Consider the following 26,879-nt stretch of genomic DNA (forward strand, 5'->3'; position numbering starts at 1 on the left):
ACTTAGGTAGAAGAGTCTACCAAAAAGCCCAACACAAAAGAACATAAAAGTAAGATCAGTAATAATTCCAGCCTGTATCCCAGTATGGACAAGAGTTCATGAAGTTAAATTATTCCATTTTCTTTTCATTATTTGGGAAAGCACTTATGGGTTCTTAACCTATTGCAATTACAGTGCAAGTAATTTTTATCTAATAAGTCATCCCCTCAATTTCTCTCCAGTGAAGTAGCAGTGCAATATAAGTGTTACATGATGAAGTGAATTTTATTTTTTTCAGTTTGAAATTTCTGTTGTAGTCCTTTCAAAAAGTGGTGTCTGATTCCCTCCACCCCATAACAGCAGTGCTGAAATAGGAATAGGCAGAGAAATTGCCCTGTGAAATTTGTTGCATGAACACATGTTTCTTTAAATTTCTATTCTGATCCAATCAAGATTTTGGACAAGATTTCCTCTCCCCCTGTGAAGGCCTAGGAAGACCACAAATCCTGCAATAGTTCAGGAATTTTTCAGTACTTTTGTATTTGAGTCTTCCTCAGCTGCTCAGAGGACAACCAAACTCACTGAGAACCAGTCCACAAATAGTGCAAACACCTTTACATCAGAAACCAAACAGAATTAGTGCAATTATTCTTATCTATGCACCCATTTAGCTATTCATGTTTACAGACAGACTAAAATCTCAAGTCTATGTTAAATTCCTTTATAATGAGGTGCCTGAGGTGTGCAAAAATATTGAAATTAATTAAGAATAGTTATAACATTTCCCATGGGATTTCAGCAGTTTACAATTTAGAGAATAAAACCATTTTAGATGCAGTTAAATGTGAGGGTCCTTAGCTCTGACACTGCGGTTTTGAAAGCAAAAAAAGGCAACAACCTCTCACACCATCAATGGGCCTTGATACTGCACTCCACAAGCTCCCAAATTGTTTCCAGCAGTTCAATATCTCTCACAGGGATTTCAAATTAAATGCAAAATACAGCCCCTTAAGTGGAAGGCTACTATTTTATCCAGATAAGCACCATGGGAGAGGTCTCTCCTTCCACAGCATTTTGGAGAAATTACAATGCATTAGCAACATGCAATCCAAAGGAAAAGTATGAAATTGATAGCCTAGAAAACATCCTGTGTAAAAATATCAAACTGTATTTGTAAAAAGAGAAGAGTTTCCATGTGAAACTGTGTCCTATAAACTTTGGGATGAAGGTGAACCTTCACCTGGAGAGAAACTGTTCTGTCAATAACGTGCTGGAGTTTGCTGCAGTCAGGGGAGCTCTGAGAAAGCAGCCCCAGTTTCCTGTCAATACAGCCCTGGGGTTTTCGTAAGGACAAAAAACATCATTTGAAAGTCAAAGCTTTTGATTTGGGAAAAGACCATCAAAGACTCAGGAAGCAAATGCAGGTACAATTATTTTAAAATTTGCTCATGCATGTCAGTGTTGTCATATGTGTGTGCGTCTCCTTTTGCACAAAATGAAAAATGTCTCTAAAATGTCCCACTCGTGTCTCAGGGGCTTTTTCCTCTCCCTCATGATCTACATTCTCCAGAATGCTGCAATGTGACTTGATAAGTCCATCAGCAAATGGATTATAATGGATAGAAAGGGAAAATAATTTATATTTCATTATATGCTTTAAGGTACTCAACTGAAAGGCTTTTCAGGAAGTTGCTGTTCTTATTTCTCTAAATTTATACAAGTAAAATAAAAAATATGGATAGATTAATTCTGTTTTCACTGGAAAGCCAGAACCTCCACATCAGCCAAGTTGCCAGGAGTTAACTTGCACTCAAAACAGAGAATCAGGCTGCAAACCTCAGACCCTGCACGTATCATTGCCTCTTGAAAGAATTACAGAAACACAGGGAGCGACATGAACAGAGCCCTAAAAAATGGATGGCAACAAGACCAGCAGCAGGCTTTGCTCAGGGCTTGCAGCTGGGTTTTGCTTCCCTCTTCCTGAGAGCCCAGGGATGGGGCAGCAGCTCCAGGATCCCCCTGAGCTCCCTGCCCAGCACAGTCAGGGATAATTTTCTCCCAGGAACAATTAATCCCAAAGAGCTCACACACACACAGAGATGTGGGTTTGCCACAAAGGAAAACAATTTCCTGCTCTGCTCTCTAGCTAAGTGAAGAGTGGACAAGTGGGCAGATTTTATTGGAAATATGGGATAAACCTTGCTGCTCTGGAGTGTTTATTTCAGTGCCTCCGCACAACCATTCATCACAGCACAAGAGGTGCTAAAGCCATTGTGCTAGAAAATAATTTGATTCATGGCACTTGATATGGAGTCATCCCAACGTGACAAATCAAGCTTTAGGCACTGCATCAAGGGCTATAAATGGTGAAGGATGTGTTGGGAAGCGTGGATCCCGCCTGGCCGGGCAGTAACTGAAGTGCCTTGAGAAGGACGTGGTGTTCTGGGCAGGAGAGGAGTGTGTAAGTGAGGGACTCCACGCTTTTGACATCACTGCATCAACAGACTTCTTCATTTCAGGAGAGGCAGCCAAGGATCATCTCGGAGTGAGGATTGAGGAAAGCTATTGGAAGCCACACATCCTGCTTGAGGTGACTGAGATTGGCCTTGAGCCTTTTCCCTCTCTCCCTCAGTGAATTCCCTCCACTCAAGTTTAAACCAGAATCATCAAACTAGTTCAATCATCCCAATTATTTGAAGCTTCCACTGCAGTTACAGAAGTTTCACTCCTTACTCTGGGTCACAACTCAATGTACAAACCCAATTTCTTCTCAGGTTCTTCCTCACCCCCTCCTATTCCTTTCCAGGAGCTCCAAAAGATTTTTAAAGGAAAACACTCTTTACAGGCCTCCGTTGTACCCCTACCTGCCATCACCATGTTTGTCAGCAAGTGCTTGTGAGGGAAAATAAAAATATTTCTCTAAGATGCTGGGATTCAGTTGTTCTTGCAGAAAAGCTCAGCTGGCTCCATGAATCAAAAATATTTCTCTAAGATGCTGGGATGCAGTTCTTGCAGACAAAGCTCAGCTGGCTCTGTGAATCATTTCCTTGATGAGATGATGGGCATGCACACCATGCCCTGTCCTCAAGAACTATTTTCTGGATGGTCAAAACACCACAAGAGACCCAGAGTTGAGCACAGGCACTGAACCCATTTCATCATTTCAGCTCAGCACTCAGTTCAGACTCTAACAGAGTCTTTCATACTCTCCCTTCTTTGATCCCCAGTATCCTCTAGCTACTAACCTTGAAGGTAGCACAGAGATTAAATTCCCAGTGATATGCTTAAATAAGTTGCTGTTAGCAATGTGTTATCGTGTGACACTCCAGCCTATGAATCCTTTCTGTTGTCAATGACAGCTCAGTGATAAACTTCCCTCTCAGCCATAACACCCCCCTGATGCACCTTATTTTCCCATTTGCTTTTATGTTTAACAAAATGTCACACAGATACAAATAAATAGGAATATATTGCATCAAATATTCCTCACGGTAGCATTTTCTTAACAGACAATGACACAGACAGATAGATTTGTTTCTGTGGAAAATACAGGCAGATTTCAATGAACTGCCTTGTTCATCTCCAGTGTAGATCCCAAAAAAAACAAACTTCAGACCAAGGTCCCTTTTCTCCCTGTGTTTCCAGCTCTATAATAATACATACATTCATATTCTAAAATATTTTTTAAAACCATTTTGACTGCTTTTCATTTTGAGCAGTTTGTTTTCCTCCTGCTCCTTCTGATCACAAAGGTTAAAGAACTGGGAGGTTTTTCTGAGCCTGGTATCCAGGACTTCACAACAAGCATGCAGAGGCTCTATTAATTAAGGTAACTGCTGCAGAAAAGTGTGTTATGCTGCATCAGCACCGTGTAGCTGACCCAAAAAAAAAGCTGTTTGTTAAGCCATCTAAGCTCCATGTAAATTCCAGCAAGAAAAGCCTGTGTTGGACTACATTTAAGACACAAGTTTAAGCATATTTTCTTCTCTCTGAAAACAAGTTTAAGGGGGAAAAAAAAGTTTATAAGCTCTTGGAAGCAACAAGAAGAATATCAATATTCAGTAGCTCATAAAACACATAGTACTGTGGGAAGCACTGCAATGAATGTGCGGAACCCCTGGCTCTTTTCTGTTAAGAATAATGCTGGGGATTCTTTAAAAAAAATAAAAGTAACCAAATCCAAAAATATCATCATTCTCCACCACCAAGAACAAGAAACTTCAACAATCAGGACAAGTTAGTTCAGGGTACAATAAATATTTTCTTGGGACCAATCCAGGAAGCCCACACAGGAGATTTTTAGGTAGCATAAAAGAAATTATTCATTTCAACTGGCAGTTTATTAAATTGGCTCAATCATGCCATTTATTGCTTACTGTTCCTCAACCCACACAGAGAATTTACTTGGTCATCTTCATGTTCAACACACCAACTCAGGCATGCCAGATATCTCCATTCACACAGAAAAACTCCCAGATTCCAGTGCCTTTAGCCACATTCCTCCTTTGTGCACCCAGAAAAGTTTGTCCTTTGGGAACAGCCCTGAAAAATCAGAGATTTCCCTGCCCCACTTCCACATGAATCTCAAGGCTGCTTAAGGAAGTTTGCTATGCCTCATTTGTCATGCTGTCCAGCCCCCGAGATCAAAGGGACAGCACACCTTCCCAAAGGTTTTAGGAATATGAGCCTATTACAGCATGGAAATGTTTAGGTATTACAGAGGGAAGTACAACAGAAAAACTCCTAACTACATAAAGCAACTTCTAAATGAATCATTCAGCAGGATTCATACTCTGATACCTTTTCCCAGAGACAGCCTTCCCTCTGGAATACCTACAGACACACAACTGCATGAAAAGACAGAGCTTTATGATTTCCAACAGCTCTTATTAAAAGCACTCATAACACTAATAAACCTATTTCCTTTGCAATTTTAATATTTCCAAAGCACATCTATATTGCAATCCCCCCATCTCTTGCTGCTGCACGAGGAGGTGAGCAGCAGCAATGTTTTCCAGCTGGTGCTCCAGTTACTCCAGATATTCCAATGGCTCAGAACTCGGAGGTTCAACACAGAGGGATCAAACAGCAAATTGAGTTTGGGGGCTCAGAGAAGCCTTGCCCACCCTTCCTGATGCTCCTGCAGATCTTTTCACCTCCTGTATCTGCTGCCCATCCCTTGTGCACATCCCACCCATCTCTAAGCCCTTTTGACACATGGGACTGGAAGGAAGTCTCTGCTTTTCCTGGCCCTGAATTTTTTCCACCACCTTTAACTCACAGAACAGCAATGAGCCTCTCTGCCCATGCTCTGCTCTGAGTGGAAAAAAAGATAAAAACAGCAAGGACACCTTGAACCTGTGTTTAAACACTAGAACTAGAGAAGAGGAACTAAACCTGTTTTACTAAAGAAGCAGCAGAGCCAGGAGCCAGACTAGGTTTTGGTTGATGGAAGCTCTCAGAATTGTAAGGAATCCTAGACACAGAAAAAAAAAAAAAAAAAAACCAAAACCAAAAACCCTAACCCCTAAATCAGTCATCTTCTTTTAAGTAAATTACACACAGAGAATTCCCATTAAAAAGGCCAACCTCTCATTTCACCATTTCTCCTTTGTAACCAACTCTGATCCAGGTTCACAATTAAGCCAAAGATATAGGGAAGGAGTGTTTGCCTTTGCTTTGTTTAAATTTCTGCATAACCAAAAGTTAACATCAGGACAGGACCTTTGGCCACTTAACATCCAGGACATAAGAGTATGAACCTCAAACTCAGGCAAAAAAAAAAAAAAATGTTGCTACCCCTAGAATAACAAGAAATTATTTAAGGAAAATAAAGTATTGAATGGGCTGGAAGGACTGACAAGATTTGTTCATTTATTTGTCAGCAGTGCCCAGAGAGCAGCCAAAGGGGTGGCTGGGAGAAGAGAGGAATATTTTCCCTTTGTCACAGGTTCCAGCCCCTGAGCAGGACTGCAAACCACCCACATCTACCAAAACTCCTCTCACACAGCTGCAAACCTGGGAAAGGAAAAAATCCACCCATATTTGATTTTACATTAAAAGCCTGATTATGGGGACAAGACTACTCATGGCCAGTCCTCTGCCAGCTCTGGAAGCACTGGGACAAACTGACTGAGTCCATCATTCTGCTCAGAAAGACCCCAGCTGCCTCAGAGATAAATAATTAGGGTTTGGTTGTTAGGATGGGGTAGGACATGGATTTATCTGTCTCTGGGGAGAGTGGGAGAAGATTTTCTATGTTATTTTAAAGTATCCCATTCATTGCCAGTGCACCACACTTCATATTTCATGTTTTGCTGTTCCCCACTTAATGTTGAGTTTGGAAGTGCAACATGAAACTTCCAATTTTTCTGTTACCAAATCTATGAGTGGGTTCAGGCAATTTGTGAGGACACTGATTATTGGCTCCTCTCTAACACCGCCTAAAAACCACATTACTAAATTAAAACCATTGCAAAGCCTCTGAAGCTCTGACACAGCGTTGGCCACAGAGAATTGTTCCCTTTGCTGCGTAACTGCAATAACCATGTCTACAGAAATGAAATTCAATGATCTCACAGAGACAGGAATAATCTGCTTTTTGAACATGTATGTGCAATATTAGCTCTCACCAGGGATGAAATCCCATCCTTCCTGGGATGACTTGTTTCAAAAAGCTGCTGAAAGATTTGTGCATTCCAAAGAATTTACAGGAAGGTTATTTTGGGCTGGAAGTGGAGTGAAACATAGAAGCTGTGCAGATAAAAGTCATATGGAGGAGTGAAATTTTTAGTGCCTAGTCAAGATCTAGAGTTTTCCAAATACAGCAGAAAATGTTTAAACATTAACAGGCAGACATCTGAAACAAATGGTGTTGGATAAAACCTCCCTTGACTGCAAGGATTTGAACAATTTCCAGATTGGGAACTGGAAATTGTTGAAACTCATCTAATCAGTTTGGAATTGCAGGTTCCAGTCCAGCAGAATGCCCTCAGCAGCCCCTGGGTTTTGTCTTTGGAGCCAGAGTTTGCCTCGAGTCCAACATTTGGAATGTTTGGGAGGAGAGTGGTGCTCAGTATGAGCAAAGGCAAAATTCAAATGTCTCCATTTCACTGCTCAGGACAGAAAAGTTACTTCAACTGCATTAATGTCCACGAGTGGCTGAATTACCACCCTCTTTTTACCCAAAAAAAAAAAAAAAAAAAAAAAAAAAAAGAAACCAAAAAAAACCAAAAAAACAAACAAACAAAGAAAACCCAAAAAAACTCACAGCACAATGTTTCATCAGTACGCCAGTGCAGCAACCTAAATACTGTGTAAATGAAAGGTTTTAACAGCATCAGGAACAAGATGCCTCTAAAAAATTTGATGCATCTGTCCTAGCTGAAACTTAAAGAAAAAACTGCAGGTCTCTGTTCTCTTACAGCAGGTAAATGCAGATACACAACACTTCAGCCTTTTGACTTGCCATTCCATTTTACAGAAAGGTTTAATGCTGAATTGCCTGCTGGAGCCCAGGCTCGGGACAACTGCATTTCAGGAAAGCTTTGGGGCTGCTGCTGTCAATGCAGTCACCTCCATGTAAAATGCATTCCAGCACTGTACACCTGCCAAGGTGTGCTGGAGACACACAACCACTGTATCTGAAATTTCAACTATTTGATATGCCAGTGGAAACCAATATATAAATGTCTAATTCCATGGGAAAAAAAAAAAAAAAAAAGATTACAATTATTTGGGGTTAATAATTATTCTAGAAAGTTCAGTATTGAGATCCTCCTGTAAAGTCAGCTTGCTTTTCACCGGTCCGAACTACAAAGAGAAATATTGCTGTAGGATTAATATGTGACACCCAAATCCATAACATGCACCTCTGTGAGACAGCCTAGCAGCCCTTCATCAGGCAGGGAATTTGCATGCTGGCAATTGCCAGGGCAGACAGGATGTAATGCCTGATGAGAGCTGACAGGCAGGGGATTAACGAGAACACAGAGCAGCCATTCCACCCTGGGTTGTACCTGTAACTGACACAGGTAGAGGTATTTAATGCATTATTCCAAGGAGATGAGCAGAGTGACAGAGTCCTGCACCTGTCTGCCGTCAGCTCAGGTGCTGTGTGATGGCTCCTGGCACTGGGAGCAGCCTGGATGAATTCCTGGGTGGAATTGCCTCGCTCACAGAGAGCAGGAATCAGCTCTGAGCAGGAGAAATGCAAACTGACATTACAGGGGGATCTCCATGCTGAGCAGGGATGCAAACCCATCTACCAACAGGACTTTGCATTACATGGTTACACTTCTTTTTCAGGACATCGGGGAGACAATTAAGCAACTTGTTCAGGAGCCCAGAGCAATCCCCTGCCAAGGAGTCCCAGCACTCTGACTTGTGGCATTTTGCTTTCCATGCAGCATCGCCCTCTCATTCCTCTGGCTCTCTGTGTGCTCCACTGAATATTCAGCTTGTGATCCACGGGACTACAGTGGGGTTTAGTTTGCCTCTGGATCACAGATAAAATTTCTGAATGGAGCTTTGTGGCTTGGAGTGTTTAGTTTTCCTGTAACATCATTACTGAGTTAGCTACACACATCCTAGGACATCAATTCCAGATATCCTGCCAAAGATCAGATGAGATCCAAAGGACTGCATTCATTAGCTGCCAAAAAAATGCTGGGGGGAAGGGATAGAAAATTGCCTACATCTGTGATAGTGGGAAAAAGAAATACCACACAGTTGAATATGAAAATACAAGCAAATATTTACACGAGTTAAAAATGAGTGTGGCAAACCAGATTTTATTTTCAAAACACAAATAAACTTCTGAACGTTAGAGAGAGCGGATTTCTGAACAAAGTCTCATAAAAGCACCAAAGGAATATTTTCACTTGATATTTAGGTAACATTTTCATTTGCTTACTTTTGTACTTTGTTCTTGTAGCACTACTCCCAGGAAGAATGGAAGGTGCTTTTCTTGATTGTTCCATTGTAGTGCCTGAATACACCGTATTCTCTACAGATGGAGCTGTACATTAACAGAGCTGAGTTTGTACAAACAGCTCAATCAATGTAACACAGGGATTAATCATCACATGCCTGATTTCCCATAAATGCTGGGGAGAAAAACGGGGCCTTGCAAGGGGATCCTTTTCAGCCCTCACAGGAGTTATGTGTTTTTCAACCTCTTAAGATACTTTGGCCTTCAATTCAGTGGAAAACATTTAATCTTTTTACTGGTTGTTCCCCCACCTGAGCCTCCTGAAAGCAGCATGAGAGGAGCTGGGGCACTCACCTGCTCCTGGCATTGATTGCACTGGGGCTCACTGTGCACCTCGCACACACACACACTCCCCTTCACTCCAAAGATGTTTTATTTCCCACTCAAAATCACATTTCAGTGCTGTGCCTGCCTGTGCTGCTCCTCAGGAGCCGCAGCCTGCAGGGAGCTGTGCTTCACCAGGAATTGGGATTGCACCCAAGGCTGGCCATTAAAGCCATGTGCATTAAGGTCCTTATCTCCCTGAGAAATTAATTACTCAAATTACACAAATTTAGTGGGTTTCCCTTCCATTCTGTGGATCCTTGCAAGGTTAATCTGAGACATGCATCTTCAATTCCCAATTCCAGGGAATTTGTGTTATTGTTGAAGCTCTACAGTGCCAATAAATGCAATCAACTGGTCCAGCTCCATTGCCCATTGTTAACAAATGCAATCTTATATTTTTTAAACCTCCTCCTGACTGGCCCTTCACAACACCTCTAATTCTTTCCACTCTCCCTCACACACAGTTACTTCCCCTTTTTTGTAGTAGCCCAATAAATTTCCCACTTCAGAAAGAGTAAGGAGCATGTACCTCTAAATCTGCTAACCTCTAAAAATCTGCACAGTCAAGCTCTGGCTTCCTATTTTACAAATCATCCTTGGCAATCCCAAGTAGCCACTTAGCAGAGTAAAAGCATAACTATTACTTTTATAAATAGAAATGATGCATCCAGTCCTTTTTCCTCCATTAAAGTCATTTAACATAACAATGGAGGAAATAACATTTCCCCTGTTTGGAGCATTACATGCAACTTGCACTCTTGAAAAGTTTGCTTTCCTTGAACTGTGGAACACCTGAAGGATTTGCCCTCTGATGACCACAAACTCTATCCCAGCCTCTTGACTTGAGCCTTATAATTCCACCAGGAAAATATAATTCCACGCAGCCAAATAACTCAATCCTTTCTGTATTTTATTTGACAAAGACAACAGTATGTGCTTATTTGTGTGTTATTCATTGTTCTTGTTTGTGTGATATTCATGGCTCTCTTCTCCAACGCCCTTGCTCTGAGAAAATTGAACCTTCTCTTAATTAAGAAAAGTTCATTAGTTCAACAGATTCATTAACCTTTGTTGGGAAACGTACACTGAGCACCAAATTAATCAGCATTCTGAAATCAAGTCACAATTTCTCTGTGTATTCCTTTTTAAAAATATATTTTGATAGAGATGTATGCAAACCCATCCTACATCATTTGGGGAATTCTTATTTCCTACTTTAATTCCCCAGTGGTCAGCTCTAACATCAAAACACATTTTCTTACCTCATTTAAACAAAAGACTAATTTGAGAAACCACCTGGGACTTCAAACCTGTTTTCAGACATTATTAATTCAGGAGTATTAGGCTGTGCCCTCCTCTGACTCCAGCAGTGCCCACTGAAGAAATGTTCTTTCCACCAAATTAGCCCAATTCCCACTGATGAACCCCTCCAGATCTGTGTGGTTCTTAATCACTTTCCACCAAATAAATTCATTTATTTTGAGCTCAGCTTTTACCTATCAGGTCTTTACCAAACAGCTTCATTTTCCTTGGCAGGGCAGAGCAGAGGCTGTGATGATGCCAGGCCCATTTTTCCCTGCTTCTTTCTGGCCATGGATAAATCCCAAAAAGCTGCATCACATTCAGATTTGAGGCTGCCCACCCATCCCTCAGGGCCCTGATTTATATTTGTTTCTAAGGACTCCACCAGATGTTAATAGTCCTGACTGACCTTTTTGTTTTTTGGGTTTTTTTTTTTTTTGCCATTTCAACCTCATTGCTCAAAAAGACCTAAGAATCAGGCGACTTTGACTCTATTCAAATCTTACATTGGTATTTCATTTGATTTTTTTTTTCCTCCCAGTTCCATAGTTAAGGCTACAGAGCTTATACCAGTGTTTTACAATCTGTCATGAATGTGAAAAGTTGACTCTACTGCAAAACCTTTGTTCCCCATAAAAAATAAGGGCAGCAGCCTGTGGACCTGGGCAAGACAAGGCTAATGCAGGATCGATCAAGGCCTTTCAGTGCAGCATCGACACAGGTGCCCTTGCAGCAAAGGCCAAACCCATCATCATTTTATCACATTTGTTTCTGAGCCCCTCTCATTACATTCCAACTCCTAGTCACTAATTTTTGGCACAGCTAAACCAAGAATTAGCATCTCTGTAGCTCCCTTTATCACTGCGTGCTGCATTTTCATATAAGAGCATTTCAAAGTGGTGTTGCCAGCTGCATGCAGTTTCCAAACAGCACGGAATACATTATTGGTGGGAAAATAAAGTCAGATTGAAAACTGCTCACAAGATGAGTATCAAAGAGTTAGCACTTTAAAATACTTGTTTCACAGAAATCAGCACATTTATATCAGACAAAAGGAGCTTGGGAAAAATTTCTCATCTTCAATCACATGTAGCTTACATTGAATTTTCTGTTTCATATGAGTGTCAGTCTGAAGAGTTTCTATAATCTTTAGCAAGATCCTAATTTCAGAAGAAACAGTAACTAATTTTTAACTAAGTGATAATTATAGCTGCACAAGAAATAATTGACAATTAATTGTATTATTTTTTTTAACTGTTGGTATTCAGAAACTGGTATTCAGAACTGTTGGTATTCAAACCTGCAAGAAACAGCACTGCACTCAATCCAAGCTGTCATTTATCCATTACTGTTGGCTAAATTTTTTCCAGCATTTTACTAAATCTTGTCTGGTGAAACCTTGTTCCATTGCCTTAATTCCATCATCTCACCTATGCCATTAACTACTAGAAAGTAACTAGCAGTAGTAAAGCCAGTGAAAACTGCTATAGATAAGTAGAGAAGAAGGAACTTGGTGGGAAGATTTAATAGAAATGCATGCTGCTTGTATCCATCTAAAAGCTGGGAACAATTCATGGAAATGCCACCCAGAAGCTTCAACCACCAATTCCTGCCTCACCACATCTGTGAGAAATTCTGATGCAATGAAGAGAGATGTATTAATTTAAAATGTTGGGAGGTAGCTCACTGCTTTATATTGATTACTGGATTTATGTCACAAGGTTTGTCTGTCAAGTTTTAATTGGCATTAAGTGTAAAATTGTGCCAACATGGAGCACGACCCAAAGGCAGGATTCTATCAAACCAACCCCTCAAGACAAAACCGGCACACACACGGGTTCAAGGTGTGCTCAGGAGAAACCTGGTGCTTCAGAGGAGCAAAAAGAGGAACTGGCCAAAGTACAGTCAGAAAATCTCATCTCTACAGGCTGGAAATCGCTCTGCTGTCCCAAAATGGGGAATTGGTCACCTCGGCTGGTCACCTCCCCAGCACCAGTGACCCCAAATGAAGTCACCAGTGTGGCCACTGAACACAAATCTCACATCTCCCTCCTGCTGCCCCTTTTCCTTTGAATCCACAGAGCAATCCAAGCAAACTTCATTCTTTCCTCCTCAGGGACGTCGGGCTCTATTGCATGTGCTCTCTTTTAATGGAAATACTGGCTATCATATCCCCAGAGAATCTTGAAATCTTGCAGTTAAATGGAAAGGATACACTTGACCATAGATCTCAGACTGATGGAGATACACTTCATGCAAGTAATATAAATAAAATATTAATTCTGAGGTAATGGGAAAAGTGCCTTACTAACTTTTCTTTCAATTTTAAAAAGCTTGAGACTTTCTTAGCTCAAGAGGAAAATTCCAGCAAGTTTTGAATTTTCATAAAAGAAGTAAAAGACTTTAAAAAAAAAGAAAATAGTTCTTCTCTGGTCCTCAAAGGTATTTAGGCATTTACCTCTCTCCTAAAATTAGCAGTCACGCAATTCTGAAAATGCATGTGAAATATGGATTCTTACAATTTAAATGAGGACTGTGCACACCCTCCCCCAACTAGATGTAGAGCCTAAATTTTAAATAATCCAAATACCCTAAACTCATGAAACTCTAAACCAGTTCATGTGGATGGCTAGGTGCACCCATCTCCATGCAAATTCTAATTACCAGTCAACATTTGGGGCTGTTTTGGGGAGACACACAATTTGTATTTGTGCTGCTGTAGACCTGAAGCTGACTTCATTGAGGTGGGGCTGCGAGGCAGAATTGAAGCAGGCAGAGTTTAAACCAGGGTGTCCCACGTTTGCTGATAAATCACAGGTGCCCCACCAGCCCACTTAGAGCCAGGCACTGGGGCTGCAGTGCTCTGCCCGCTTGGAACAGCTCAGAATTAATTCACCTTGGCCTAAGGAACTCCCTCACCTGTACTACGTGTTTACAACACTGGGTATGGGCTCAGGAAGGGGAAAGTTCATCCTCATCCTCATCCTCGCAGTGCTGTGCACTTGGCTTGATGGAGCCTCCAGTGAAGGGAAAGGGTAAGTGCAGCTTCATTACCCTGGTTACATTAAGGTAATATTTTATAAAACTGAGTTAATTGCTTGATATTCCTCAGTCTCTACAGTAAAAAATTAAAAACAAAAAAAAATAATAAAAAAACCAACAATGAAAAAGAAAAACCTATCAAATCAATGGTAAGTCATTTTAAACCACAGAATTCACCAGTCTGTGTTGGGATGTGCTCCTCTGGCAGGGTCAGAGCCACCCCACACAGCCTCCCTTGACCCCCAGATGTCCCTGCTGGCAAAAGGATCCCAACAATAAAGGAGCTGCCCAGGCTCCATCACCTTCCTCTTATGGGAACCTCTGCAATGGGCACAGGGAAAGTGAAGGTCAACCAAAATACTGGAGAAAACTCCAATACTGGAGAGATTCTCACACCTAGCACAGGTCTGGGGCTCCCAGCTGCCAGTTATGACCAAATAAATAAAACCACTCTGTGTTGTGACAGTCTCCAGGTAAGCAATGACACTAATTGGGCAGGGGAGCTCCCCTCTGATGCTTGAATTGCAGCACACACTAAAAAAGGATGCTAATGAGATGCTAATGAGATGCTACATTTACCAGGCAATGCCACCTCAGGTACAGGGTAACAAACACTGCAGAGTGGAACGAGTCACAAACACAATAAGAAAGAGATGCTGAAACATTTTTACCCTTCTACTCCTGAAATTATGTCCCCGTGCTATTTAAAGAATAACAATGACAATATTTTGCTCAATAGAGGATAGCACAGAGCAGCAAGGAAAAGATGGCAGAGGTTGGCAGTAAAGTCAAAATTTACAATCTGTAACCTGGCCGTGTCTTGACATAAGAATTACTTTTATTGGAAATGTTATATATTCTCCAAAGATTGCACCTATATTGCAAAAAACCTCTAGCAAACATGAGGCAACTGCTGTGTTAGAGCAAAGAACCAGCAAAAAAAAAAAATAAAAAAGAGAGAGCAAACATTTCTTACTAAAAATCCCTATGATAAAACATGGCATGCACAAAGCTGTAGAGCTGATATTCTACACAAGGACACAGAACCTGCTTGCAAATACACCTTCCACCAAAAATTAAAACTAAAAAATTAAAATATTTCCTCCATTGGTATGCAGCCCTAGCTCAAGGTGAACTTGAAATCCTAAATTACAGCAAGTAAAAAGTGTCAACAAAATTTACTGAGAGAGCAAATTAAATAGGCTGGAACAATGAGAGAGGCCCAGAATCCAAAGTTAATCCAAGTGTAGGATGGGGGGATGCAAGAATGTCCTGCTTGTCCAAACAAAACCACCCCACAACCAGGAATTATTGTCCTTCTGTCCTTTGCTGAAGAAGTTTTAGGGACCCAAAGGGTTGCTGTAAATGGGCAGAGAAATTCCTAACATCATCCGTAAGAAAATGTTCATATTCTAATTTTCCCCCCATACTTGAAGGATTGCCTTTACTGAACTGAACTAAAACACCCAAAACTCTTTCTAGGGCACAGGTTTTAAAGCAATGTATTCTCACCAAAAAAAAGGTAAGACTTATCCATTTTCTGATTACCATAAATCTGTCACAAATTGTATAACACATCTTTTTCCTGAACTGAGGAGCTTATGACTGGAAGACACAGTGAAAGAACAATCATATAGGACATAAAAGGATCTTATGCAAAGGTTTATGAATATTGGCAATTCCTAATATTCATCTCTATAGTAATTTTTACATAACTGCCCTTCATTGCAGATTCATTTTTACTGCATATTCATTTTTATCAATGTCAAGTGAAAATGAATATCCTCAACTGCTGCTAGAGGCGCTTCCTTTACCCCTCCACCCCTTTTCCTCTTCTTAAAATCCTTTTTTTCTTTATTTTGCCTTTCCATTTTTGCACAACTTCAGGCTGCAGCAGTTCTGTTCTGCAGCATATTTGGTGCTAATGAATCCCAGCCTTTCATGACCTGGGCAAAACAGGGAGTTGTAATGACACCTTTTTGCTACACTATATTTATTTGCCAGCAGGATCCCAAATGGCAATTCCTGCCACATCACTGCTGCTCTCAGTCCCTACAAGGAAGGGACAAACACAAAAATTTCATTATTTATGGTACTCATGGAAGAAAGCACAAAAAGTCTTTTTCATGACCCAAAGAGTACTGGAAATTGGCTGCCCTGAGAATGCCAGTCTTAAATGCGCACCAATAAAAACACAATTTGTATTGCATTCACTGCAATGCACAGCATCCCTCATCAAGGAAACTAATTCTGGAGTAATTCTGATGTATATGTGGAGCTGCAGGGTCCTTATTTGAGGGTGTAATATCACAGTGCTTTATTCTTTAGAGAGAATATATAAATATCTGTGTGACTGGGAAAGAAAGTAGGAAGAAAATTATGTTAGGTAAAGAAAGGAAACAGGTACAAAAAGAGCAAATGAACAGGTTTGTGGCTTTTAAAAATTTCTTTCCATGCTCTGATCTTCAATACGATCAATACAGCAAGATTTTAAGATTTGTGTAAATTTTAAGATTTCTGTTTTAAGATTTGTGTAAGTTTCCCACAATATTACATATTCTTTACATACCCAAATAAGTTGAAGGGGAGTATAAAAGCATTAAAAATAATCCCACTGCTGAGTATTAAACTGATGTAATACAAGCCCTTACTGAGTGAAAACAGTGTATGCCTGCTCATTTCTAACAAACTGGGATTGAATCAAAATACATCCAGACAAAAATTGCTTCCACATCACAGAAAATGAAAAAGAACATTTGCCTTAGCAAAGACAAAAGGTGGTAATTCAGTACCAAAGAAGAAGGTGGTGATTGTTTTCTATCCCAAAAGTGAGTGCCAGAGTTATTTCCCCCTTCATGCCAAAGTGCTTTCAACTTTAACAAAGACCAAAAGTTGCCATATCTGTAAAAAAGCTTCAGATCCAAAATTTGTTTATTTTAATAAGTAAACTTACTTTTAATAAGTTTGTCTCCTAACTTTAGCCACTCAGCTCAGTACACTTCTTTCAGAACAAGGCTTAGCTGAGCTTTCTACTCATGGGAAAGGCTCCTCCAAGGGCTAAGAACGTGAATATTTCAACATGGAACCACTTCTAAAATCACACACAATTTGTGGCTTAGAAGTTTAAATATAAAAACTTTTAAAATGTTGTCTTTGTTTTTAGCAGATGTCTTATAATCTTCCATTCAGAACCAAGGACTTTTGTAGAGATTTACCACAACAAGAGATTTTTTTTTTTTATGTTTCTGACAAGTTTCACTGCTCCTGAAAAGAGTTTAAATAAACCTCTGGAAAATGTATACAGCTCCCTGAAATCTCATTTATACCAGCTTCCTTCTGATGTCAAATTATTATTCCAGTTGCCTTAGTTACATCATTTCAGTATCTCAGACATGGATACCTCCGCCTTATCTCCGCAGATAGAACTTAGAAAATTCATTATTTCTCTATGCATGGAGTCTTTATTTGCAGAATGCTGCTCACACGTTGGTGGCTTCATTTATTCCTGTACTTAGGGCAGATAAGAGAGGCGGTGAGCAGGAAGAATTCCTCTGGAAGGTTTGTACAGACCCTGCTCCCAGCAGCTGGAGGTGCATTTGCTGCTCCCAGCCTGGCTGGGCGCAGGGCTGGCGATGGTGTCACAAAGCTGCTTTTTGGTCACACAAAATCAGGCACAGCACTCTCCCCTCATTTACCACTTAACCACACATCTGCTCGGAGGTCTCAATGAGCTGAGGCACACTGGGGGGAATTGCAGCCAGATGTTTTCCCTTGCACGAGTCCATGAACGCACTGTGCCCTTCATTCCAGCACCTTTCGTTCCAGATGTGCAACCCAACCTTCCAGACTGGAGCAGACTCCACAAGTCAGGTGAAGTTTATTAGAAGTCTGAAACCATCCAAATGCCCAGGGAAGCCTGACTTTAAGGCATGGCATTGAGAGGTAAAGGATGGTGGAATACAGAGGCTCCTTCCTGCATTTGGAGGTAAAAGCTTGGTGGAATACAGAGGCTCCTTCCTGCAGCCCCCTGGGACAAACACAGACAAACCCCTTTATCCTCCTCACACTAATTGTGATGCATCTTGAAATGATTGGATCTATTGTTAGAGCAGGCCTTGTCAGCAGCTGGGACGTGGTAATTAATAGAAATTTCTCTTTAATTCCTTAGGATGGAGAAGCTAAAGCCACAGTTGAGCCCTGGACCCCAATTATTAGGTGATTAATGAAATTATAATTGCCACGCTTTCGCTCACATTCACCGCTAGGTTTACTATTAATCATTAGAGGCAGAGCACAAGACAAAGAAGACATTTCACAAGCATTGTGCTACAGACACATGGGAGAGCTCTATTTGGGTCAGGAAAATATTTTCTCCGCCAAGCTGGAGCAAATGAGTGTCATTACCAACAAGTTAACAGTGCTGACAGCTCCAGTGAAGGTTCAGCTGCCTAACAGGAATCATTTCCTGCCTGATAACAGCAGCTACCCCTGATCCAGCACTGCACACACAGATTTGTTGGCCACCAAGGTGGGAGAAACAGTTTTTAGCATCCCTGCCAGTAAATGGAGCAATCAATCAGCCCCAATAACAGGATTCCCTTCTGAGTTATAAGGATATTTGTTTTAAAATCATGTGATACAGAAATCCCATAACTGAATTGTGTCTCTCTGTGGGCATGGACAGTCTTGGGTCATTGGACCCATCCTCTGACATCTGTATCTATTGCCCAAAGACAACCCAAAGTGGCCAACAGAGTTCCAGCTTCAGGAATTAAGTAATTCTTTTGTCTATAAAATATCCAGTTGAAAAAGAAAAAAGAACATAACCCAAGAGTTGAGTTAGAGCTGCTTTACCCCTGTAGCATTAATGTCAGGAAAGGTCAGAACCAAGATTTTTTTTTTCTTTTTTCCCTTCTCGACTGATCAGATTTTATGAAAGAATAATTATTTTTTCACAGATCAAAAAAAAAAAAACTATGCAAGGGAAGGAAATTAAATGCAAGCGAAGAAAAAGGCCGAGCTCCTTTTGTCTCATTTGGCTTGAACAGCTCTTGAAAAATTTAAGGGCTCCACAGCCATCACCCCCATGAGAGAGTGCAAGAGGAGAAGGATTTGCTTGGGGTCCCAGAAATTGGGCAGAGGAAGGGACAATTCTCCCTCATCCCCCACCTGCAGCCTCTGCTCTTCAACACCCCAATGCATTTGTGTTCTTGCAGCCACACGGTGTAAAGTAAATGACTATTTACCTTGCACTGATCTGTATCAGCTGAAAAATCACTGTAATTTAGATCTCATTTGTTTATGTAATAAATGATTTGTTTATACTGAACTCGATGCTTTACTTCAGCTCCTTGAGGTTTCATTAAATCACAAAACACTTGTGAGACCAAGCCTAGGAAAGGCAGAAACAGCAAATCTGCCACGCAGCCCTGAATGCATTAACAACCAAAGCATGCAGCCACTCCACCGTGTTTACTGGCAGAAAGAAGTGATTTCTGTGATCAGCCACTCTTGAATATGTCTGAAACTCTGATTGCAGGTGCTTTTTTTAGTGCTGATTTAAGCAAACATTCCTCATCTGACATCCTGTGAGTTTTAAGCAGGAGGAGGGTGGGGACAGCAAGTTGCACAATGCTGAATCCCAGTCTCTGGGGGAAAATAAAAGACCTCACTAATCTCTGATGTAATTTATCTGAGCATATGCCAAAGTGCACTAAATTGTGTAAGGGGGGATAATAAATATCTCCAGTGCATGACAGAGAGGGAATGGAGAGCTGAGCAGTTCTATTGCTCTGTTCAATCAGAAGGTTGGGTCACTTAATGCCTGAGCCCAAGGCTGAGCATCAATCTTGGCAGTGCTGTGAGATGGCAGGAATTTACAGAAACGAGCAGCATTGCCTGCAAACCAGTAAATGTTGTTATATTTATAAATATTACTATTCTCATCATGAAATTGGCCATTAACAGCTTCCAATTAGGAGGCAGAGATAACAGACACAGCTGTAACTTGGGTTAAAGATTCAGCAGAGAGCCATGGCTGTTACAGATTTCTCTTACTGCAAATTAAAAAAAAAAAAAAAAAAAAAAAAAAAAGAAAAAGCCTTACCACCCTTTCTTAATCTAAGAACTCTTTACTGGAGAATAGGAAGCTTTTAACTTTCTTTACCTGGAGTACTGCTAAAAACAAAAGAGGATTTGCTGGTTTGGTTTGGATTTTTTCATTTTGACCTTCATAACAGAATTAAATCATCTGTTCTTCTTTCCCCCCAATTCTTGTAACAGTAATTCCACAATAAACCAGTACAACATAGCCCAAATGTTAGGGAAGATTGTAAAGCCATAATAAGGTTCAGATAATTCAGTGGTGAGATGACTTTTACTGCACTAATATTTAGTTAATGCAACATCTTAATCAGTTACTTTCTAGGAAAAAACTCCCAAATTTTCATGCTTGCTATTGGTGTTTAATGTTTTAATGAATACCTTACACAAGAGCCTCTCAGAGAGGTGCAAACAATCCCATCAAACTTTTCCAATCACACACAGCATTCCTTGTTTCTCTCATGCACACACAATTTTACTCATGTTGTATTGTGAGGGAAATCCCACAGATATAATCACTAAAATGGAGTTTACTCATCAGAACAAGAGTGTGGCTTTGCAGAGATTAATCCCAAATGTAAAAAAAATCTGATCCTTTGTATGCTCCTCTCTGATTTCTTAGCAAAGTGAGAATTTCCTGACCCACTGGAGGTCTCAACACAAGAAATGTGAAATTACTGCTGAGCTCTGTTATTGCTCTGTCAGAGTCCAAATTGTGGGAGGTGCAGGTGGCAACAGAAATTTCACTTGGTAACCAGAGTGGAATAACTATCTTTTTGCATGCCACAGAATGATGAACTTAGAAAGAAGTCCAAATCCAATAACTTCTTGCATAGATTAACTCCAGCTTTCTAAATAATCCAGCACATATTAGAAAGGGTCACATTTCCAGTGGCTCTAACAGCCCCAGGAGGGAAACTACAGTGGTTGCCTTTGATCTATTGGCCTATATTAAACAGTGATGTGCTGGAGCATTGGGAAATGTCCTAATTTATTCCTGGAAAATACGTATGCATATTGTCAGATGGAACACTCTTTATGCTGCAGTGGTGTATTTTATGAGAATGATTAAAAAAAGTGAAAGGAAGCAGAGAAGTGTGCCATCCATCCAAAACTGAACAGGCTCCCTGGCTAAATGGCTGAGCAGCAATTTTGATTGAAATTCTTTGCATCAAGATATCCACTTCATTTCTGTCCCACAAAACACTCCTTTCTAAGCTCAAAAGCAAAGTAAAAAATGAGTGCATAAAAAAAAAAAAAAAAAGGCCAATTTCAGACCACAGGTATTGCCAGGGGAAATCAGAGTGCCCAACGCTTGCTGAGGGGTGTGTAAATACAGAAATGAGCAGAACAGGAGCTGCCCCTCCTGAGCCTGGGTTTGGGAAGGTGCCACAAAAGCAAATTCATGGCACAGCCATGGTGAGAGCTTTGTAGGAGCTTCAGAGCCTGGCACCCAGGCATGCAGCTCCTCAAACCCCTGAATTTTAGAGTTCTGCCCCTGCACCAGAACTATTCCACCTGCACTGTCAGCTCCACACACATTTAGGAGTTTTTTTAACATGTGCTAGTTAAAAAGCAGCAGAAAACAAAAAGCCTCCTAAAACAGAAAAGAAATACAGCTCTGCTCTCAAACACTAGATCTGTCAGCCTTTTGCACTTTTTTTTTTTTTCCCTCAAAGCAGAAATAGCAAATAGAGGAAAAAAAAAAAGAATTTTTCCTTTGCGTTTTCTAAAATTGAATTTTTCCCCTCATATGCTCTCACTGCACCACAGGCTGGCAATGCTTTCTGAGAGGGGCAAATGTTGCACGTCCATTTCTAATCAGAAGAATTTAATAATATTCCATCAGTTTGCATTTATACTGTCAACTTTTTATATTTTTTTTTAGAAGAAATGTGAATACCCGTTGCTAGCCAGAGTAGCTGTGGACATGAATAGCAGCCTAACTGCCTCCTTCTGCAAAAGAGAGCTCCCTCCTTGGTACAGCTGAAATCCTCATCAGAGTTCCCTCACAACACAGATATTGTAGGTGTGCTGTGCTAGTCATTGCTGTTATTATAAATGACATTTCAGGAATTGAAAAAATTGTAGCTTGTCAGTTGAGACCTGTAATCGTTTTCCATTCAGGAAAGGGCTTAACAGGGCTGCTGGTAGAAGGAGGAAAAATACATTCCCTTCTTGCTAATCTCAGAAAGACACAAGTGGTCTAAATGAACAATTATCTGAGACATTGAGGGAGATTTCTAATAGCACTGCATTGGAGTGAGGGTTGGTGTGTTCTGACTGTCGCAGACATCTTTTCATTAAAAATCCTTTCTTTAGGATTTTCCCTCCTGAGAAGCTGAGAGCCTCAGGAACAAAATGCAAACAATGGTTATCTGCTGCTGTGGAATGCAACAGGTGCATCTGGGATTGGTCTCATGGGGTTGTTTCTAAATAATGGCCAACCACAGCCCAGTTAGCCTGGACTCTGTCTGAGACACAAACCTTTATTATTCACTCCTTTCTATTCTTAGCTTAGCCAGCCTTCTGAGATGAAACATTTCCTTCTATTCTTTTTAGTATATTTTAATGTAACGTATATCATAAAATAATGAATCAGCCTTCTGAACCTGGAGTCAACATTCTCGTCTCTTCCCTCACCTGAAAACCCCTGTGAACATGGTCACATTCTGATGGGAATTTAATTTAATTTAACCCCAAATCAGCCCCAGCTGACCAGGATGCTGCAGCAGCTCCAGAGGTGGCCCTGCCCTGCCCAAAATGTGCCCCGAGAGCCCCTGGTGCCACCTGCCCATGGCTGAGGGGTCAGGAAACGCCATCCCTCAGGTGCCCACCCTAAAGCAGGCAGAGGCCACAAGATGAATCCACTCCAAAACAAAAGCTGTGCAGCCCAAGAGCAGTTCCTGAGCCTGGTGCTGCTACTGCAGTCCTCAATGGAAAGTCACTTTAATAGAACCCCTTACGATGCCTTCAAATTGCTCCCTAAAATGGAATAAATGAGACAGATGCTTTAAACTTTCAGATGTTTGACCATGTATTCCTACTGTGTATTTCTATTTCTACCCTGTATTTCTATTTCTACCCTCTATTTCTATTTCTACAGTGTATTTCATATAACGTGCTTGCTGCTGTCCGTGGCCATGAGAAGAGAACTTATGTTCACAATCTAAAGTACAAGTTACATTAGAACTCCTCAAAAAATGTAATAGCCTTTCTAGATGATAGCCTGTGTTAGAAATAAACAGCCAGGAACAGTTCATGGTACATGCAGATAACTGTGAGATAAGCAGTGAAAAAAGAGAAATTACATGATTTAATATTAAGCTGTTGTAGCGGCCTGCTGGGGAAGGAGGGAAAAAGTAATCACTGTTAAGCACAGACTTGAAACATCACCTTCAAAACAAACCAGAGGAACCAATACCTCTCTTCCTAACAATAATAATAATTACCAAATATTATAATTTTGATGATAATTGCAGTCTCAGCCATACAAATTAAGCAGAGCATCCCTTCTCTCCAAACTGCCACAGGCAGTGGAAATCACAGTGCCCACTCGGTCAGAAAATCAGAGCTCCCCTTCCTGCCCAGCATCCCTTCGTCCTCTGGCGAGCATTGCAGAAAGGCTGGAGCACTGTAGGAAGAATGGCTGTGCAATAAAAGTGTAATTGAAATGGCTGCACTGCTGCCTCATTTCATTACTCACACTGGCCTCTGCTTGTTAAATTTTAAGATCTCTTGGGAAACCAGTGCATAATATAACAACACTCCAGAGTGTCAAAACAACCCCTGCTACGATTTATCTCATGCATGACATCAAGGATCTATTTTAAAGTAAAGATTTTACCAGTGAAACAAGTCCTTAAACTTTTCCAGTTCCCTGAATTTAAAGAACAGAGACTAAAAATTGTGGGCAAATTTAAGGAATTTCTAGAGTTCCAGTTGTCTTTGCCTGCCTGAAATGTTTTGAGTATCCTCACTCTTCTGCATCTCCAAAGTCATTATAAGAAGAAAATCTAATCTGGGTTTCTTGAACAACAATTAGTATAAGAAAACAAAATTTCATCAAGCAGGCAACTAACAGAAGAAAAACTAGCAAGCAAAAAACCCAATTACAAACTCAGAAATTCTTTGGTTTAGAGTAATTTTAAAAGTTCCATTCAACACACAGGGATTGTAAATCCTTTTGGGTGCCACACACCAACATTTCAGGGAGGGATATCTGGATACCAGCAAACCCTGCTGCCATGGGCTGGTCTCTTGGATTTGCCTTTTGAACTTCAGCTTTACTAACAAGAACTGAAATTAATGGGCTCTGAAAGGTAAAAAAGGTGCATTTCTGCACCTCCTTGCTAACTTCACCAGCAACTACAATTAAATTGGAAAACCCTTACAACCACAACTACCATTTAAAAAAATCCCTTCTGCCCCATGCAGGTAAGGTCACCACTGAATATTCTGCTTTATTTGTTTGCAAGGAAAACCAGGTGCACAACAGCAGTGCCATTTCTTCATCTGCCCTTAATTTCTCCATAAAATCTGCCACGGCCATGGCATGTTACCTGTAGGAAACGCCATAAAATTAATTTTGTCTGGGCTTAATTAGCAGTTTTATATTTAGCTCCTTCCAGTGCACAGAGGAGCCTTGGCTCCTCTGCAGCCATGCCCAGGAGTCACTAATAGGCCATATAACACAAATACAACATTTTTCTCTCTGCTGCTATGGAAGACTGATCATTTCCAGCGGGTTTTTATTCAGAGGCAATTTCTCCTTAGTGTCAGGAAACCGTGGCTAACTGAGGTAAGCGCCCTGCCAGAGGGGCTTTCAGAAGAATACTGGAGTAATGATTTCAGCAAGTACTTTCTACACCCACCCGCCCTTGCCTTGCAAAAGCTGAGCCAAGGACCAGAAGAGCCTTAGAGGGGACCCAGAGCAGTTTCCCCAGGGCACCCCAGAGATGCTGCTTTGCCACCAGAGCAAACACCAAAGGTTCAGAATGGCCACGACACCCCAGCACTGCAGCTCAGAGCAAAAACAGCACAGGACACTAATTACAAGGGAGGTGAAACCATCCTTCTGAAAAATTCACCACCAGTCATGGTGTCGCCTTGATTTTTTAAGATTTTCTAAGCTTTCTGATGTTTGTATTCTTGTAACAAACTTGCTCACACAGTTTCTGTAGATAACTCATTGTTTTGCATTCTTTTATGGAGGGGGAGAAATCTGATGGACTGTTGGTTTGTCCAGCGTCATTGGAGAGGTGGCACTGTCACCCTCCAACCCACTGCCACTTTTGGAAACCTATAAATGTTGGAGTCAGAAAATAAATTTCCCTTTCTTACCTTGATAACAGCAAAATGTGTGCTCGTGTTGCTTCGTGTCCTACAGTGACATCAGGGTTAGACACCCCAGGGTTTTGCTCTTTGTTTTCCTGTTTCTCCCTGGCAGATCCAGTGAGTGAAGCCTCTGGGTGATGATTGCTGCTCATCACCCAGCACCCCTGGCTCCATCCTAAAATTTATTCTAACATAAGTAGTGCAGTTCCTAGGCATTGGCAACAGGACACGGGGCTGTCACAGTTAAATTTGGCCACCAGCTCCTTTTCACTCCCTCAGTCCATGCTGATCCCCAGCCCTTGGGAAGAGGCAGAAGCCCCAAATAATCCAGGCCAGATCAATAACAAGGGGACAGGCCATTGGAGCCCTGGGTCTCCGCGCTGTTAACACAACCTGTGTGTTCTGCCTCTTCTCTACAGAAATTTAAACAATTTAAACCTTACAGTCTAAAAGATACTGGGGAAGTAGAAATCAATGGAAGCTTTGTTATTTCAAGAAAGCAATTCCAAGGAGTCTGAAGCATTGTCTCCTCAGGACTTCGGTTTGCATTTTCATGCAATTGTGTGGCAAATTCTTTGGCTGGAGAAGAAAAAAAACTATGGAGAAGCTGAGTGGCCTTTCTGTGGACTGCTCCCTACAGAACGAAATTAATCAGTTACTTGACTTCCACTTTGCCTTAACATTATTGCTTGTTATTTAACTTAAAAAAAAAAAAAATCAGATTTTTATTGTTACAGAAGCTCAACCTGTTCTGAACTCTGCAGTTCTGTCAGAGGCATCGACTATAATGATCCAGATCTCAAGGTCAGAAATATAAAGAACTGAGTAAACCAGTAATTTCACACTGTGTAACAGTCTCTGAGAATACTGGCCCCTGACATATCATGCCATGAAGAAAAACAAGGAACTTTCATTTTTGATTTAAAGAGTCTAAGTTTACTCAAAGGTGTTTTTGCTATCCCCCAAAGTTTTAGAGCAGTATAACCAGCCTTTACAACTTGTCAGCATTTAATAGCCTACACCCCAATGATTGATTTTCTTCAATTGGCTTTTTTTTCCCCCCTCTCCAACCCATGTATTTAGCTTTTAGGTGCAGCAGGTTGACAAGGCATCTATCATGGCTAAACAGACTAATTCAGAAGCATTTATTTTCTGCAGCCCTTTTGGTTCGGTCTTCTGCTGCATTCTTTGTTCTGTATGTTCCCATGTACCAACAGAGGTTTCTGCTACAGCATCACAAGAAAAGCTGCTCTGTGCTCTTCATTCTGCACTCCCTCCTTCCCACCCTGCCTTCCAAGGGAGTTTGGTTCCTTTGGAAAAGGAAGATCACTGAGTAAAGACCTGTGTAAGTGTTTTGGTAGTTATTACAACACACTTAAGATATACCTGGTTCACTCCATTTAAAAATGTCATTTCTCAAGACAATACAAGAGTGAGACAGGAATTTTCCTGCCCAAAAAATTGGTAGAGTTTAACAGACACCGATTTAAGCCCTGCTCTCCAATAATTCTGATATCTGAGTGCAAGTCATGTGCACTTTGTGAAATGTACAGTGTCAGACACATCCTGAGGTTTCTAAAGCAAGGAGATATCTCTGAAAAAAAAAATGGTAGAAATGTCTGTTAAGGTTTTTCAGTGGAAACCTATCCCTGAAGACCTGAGGTATGCTTCCAATAGGGCTGAATTAATTCAGCCAAACATACAGTATGAGTTACCTGCAGTCCCTTAAACTAATATAGAGGTCTCAGGGCCTCAGAAACCTGAGGATGAACTTAAAAATAAAAAGTAATAATTCTGT

At 40.9% G+C, this 26,879-nt stretch overlaps 1 protein-coding gene across 2 annotated transcripts in view; it reads right to left on the reverse strand.

Annotated features, from left to right (window-relative positions):
* Positions 1-26,879, reverse strand: part of PCDH11X (protocadherin 11 X-linked) — a 418,629-nt gene that overhangs the window by 187,604 nt on the left and 204,146 nt on the right. The gene's annotated exons all lie outside the window — the stretch shown is intronic.

Source organism: Melospiza georgiana, chromosome 12, assembly GCF_028018845.1.
Source record: "Melospiza georgiana isolate bMelGeo1 chromosome 12, bMelGeo1.pri, whole genome shotgun sequence".
Lineage (NCBI taxonomy): Eukaryota > Metazoa > Chordata > Aves > Passeriformes > Passerellidae > Melospiza > Melospiza georgiana.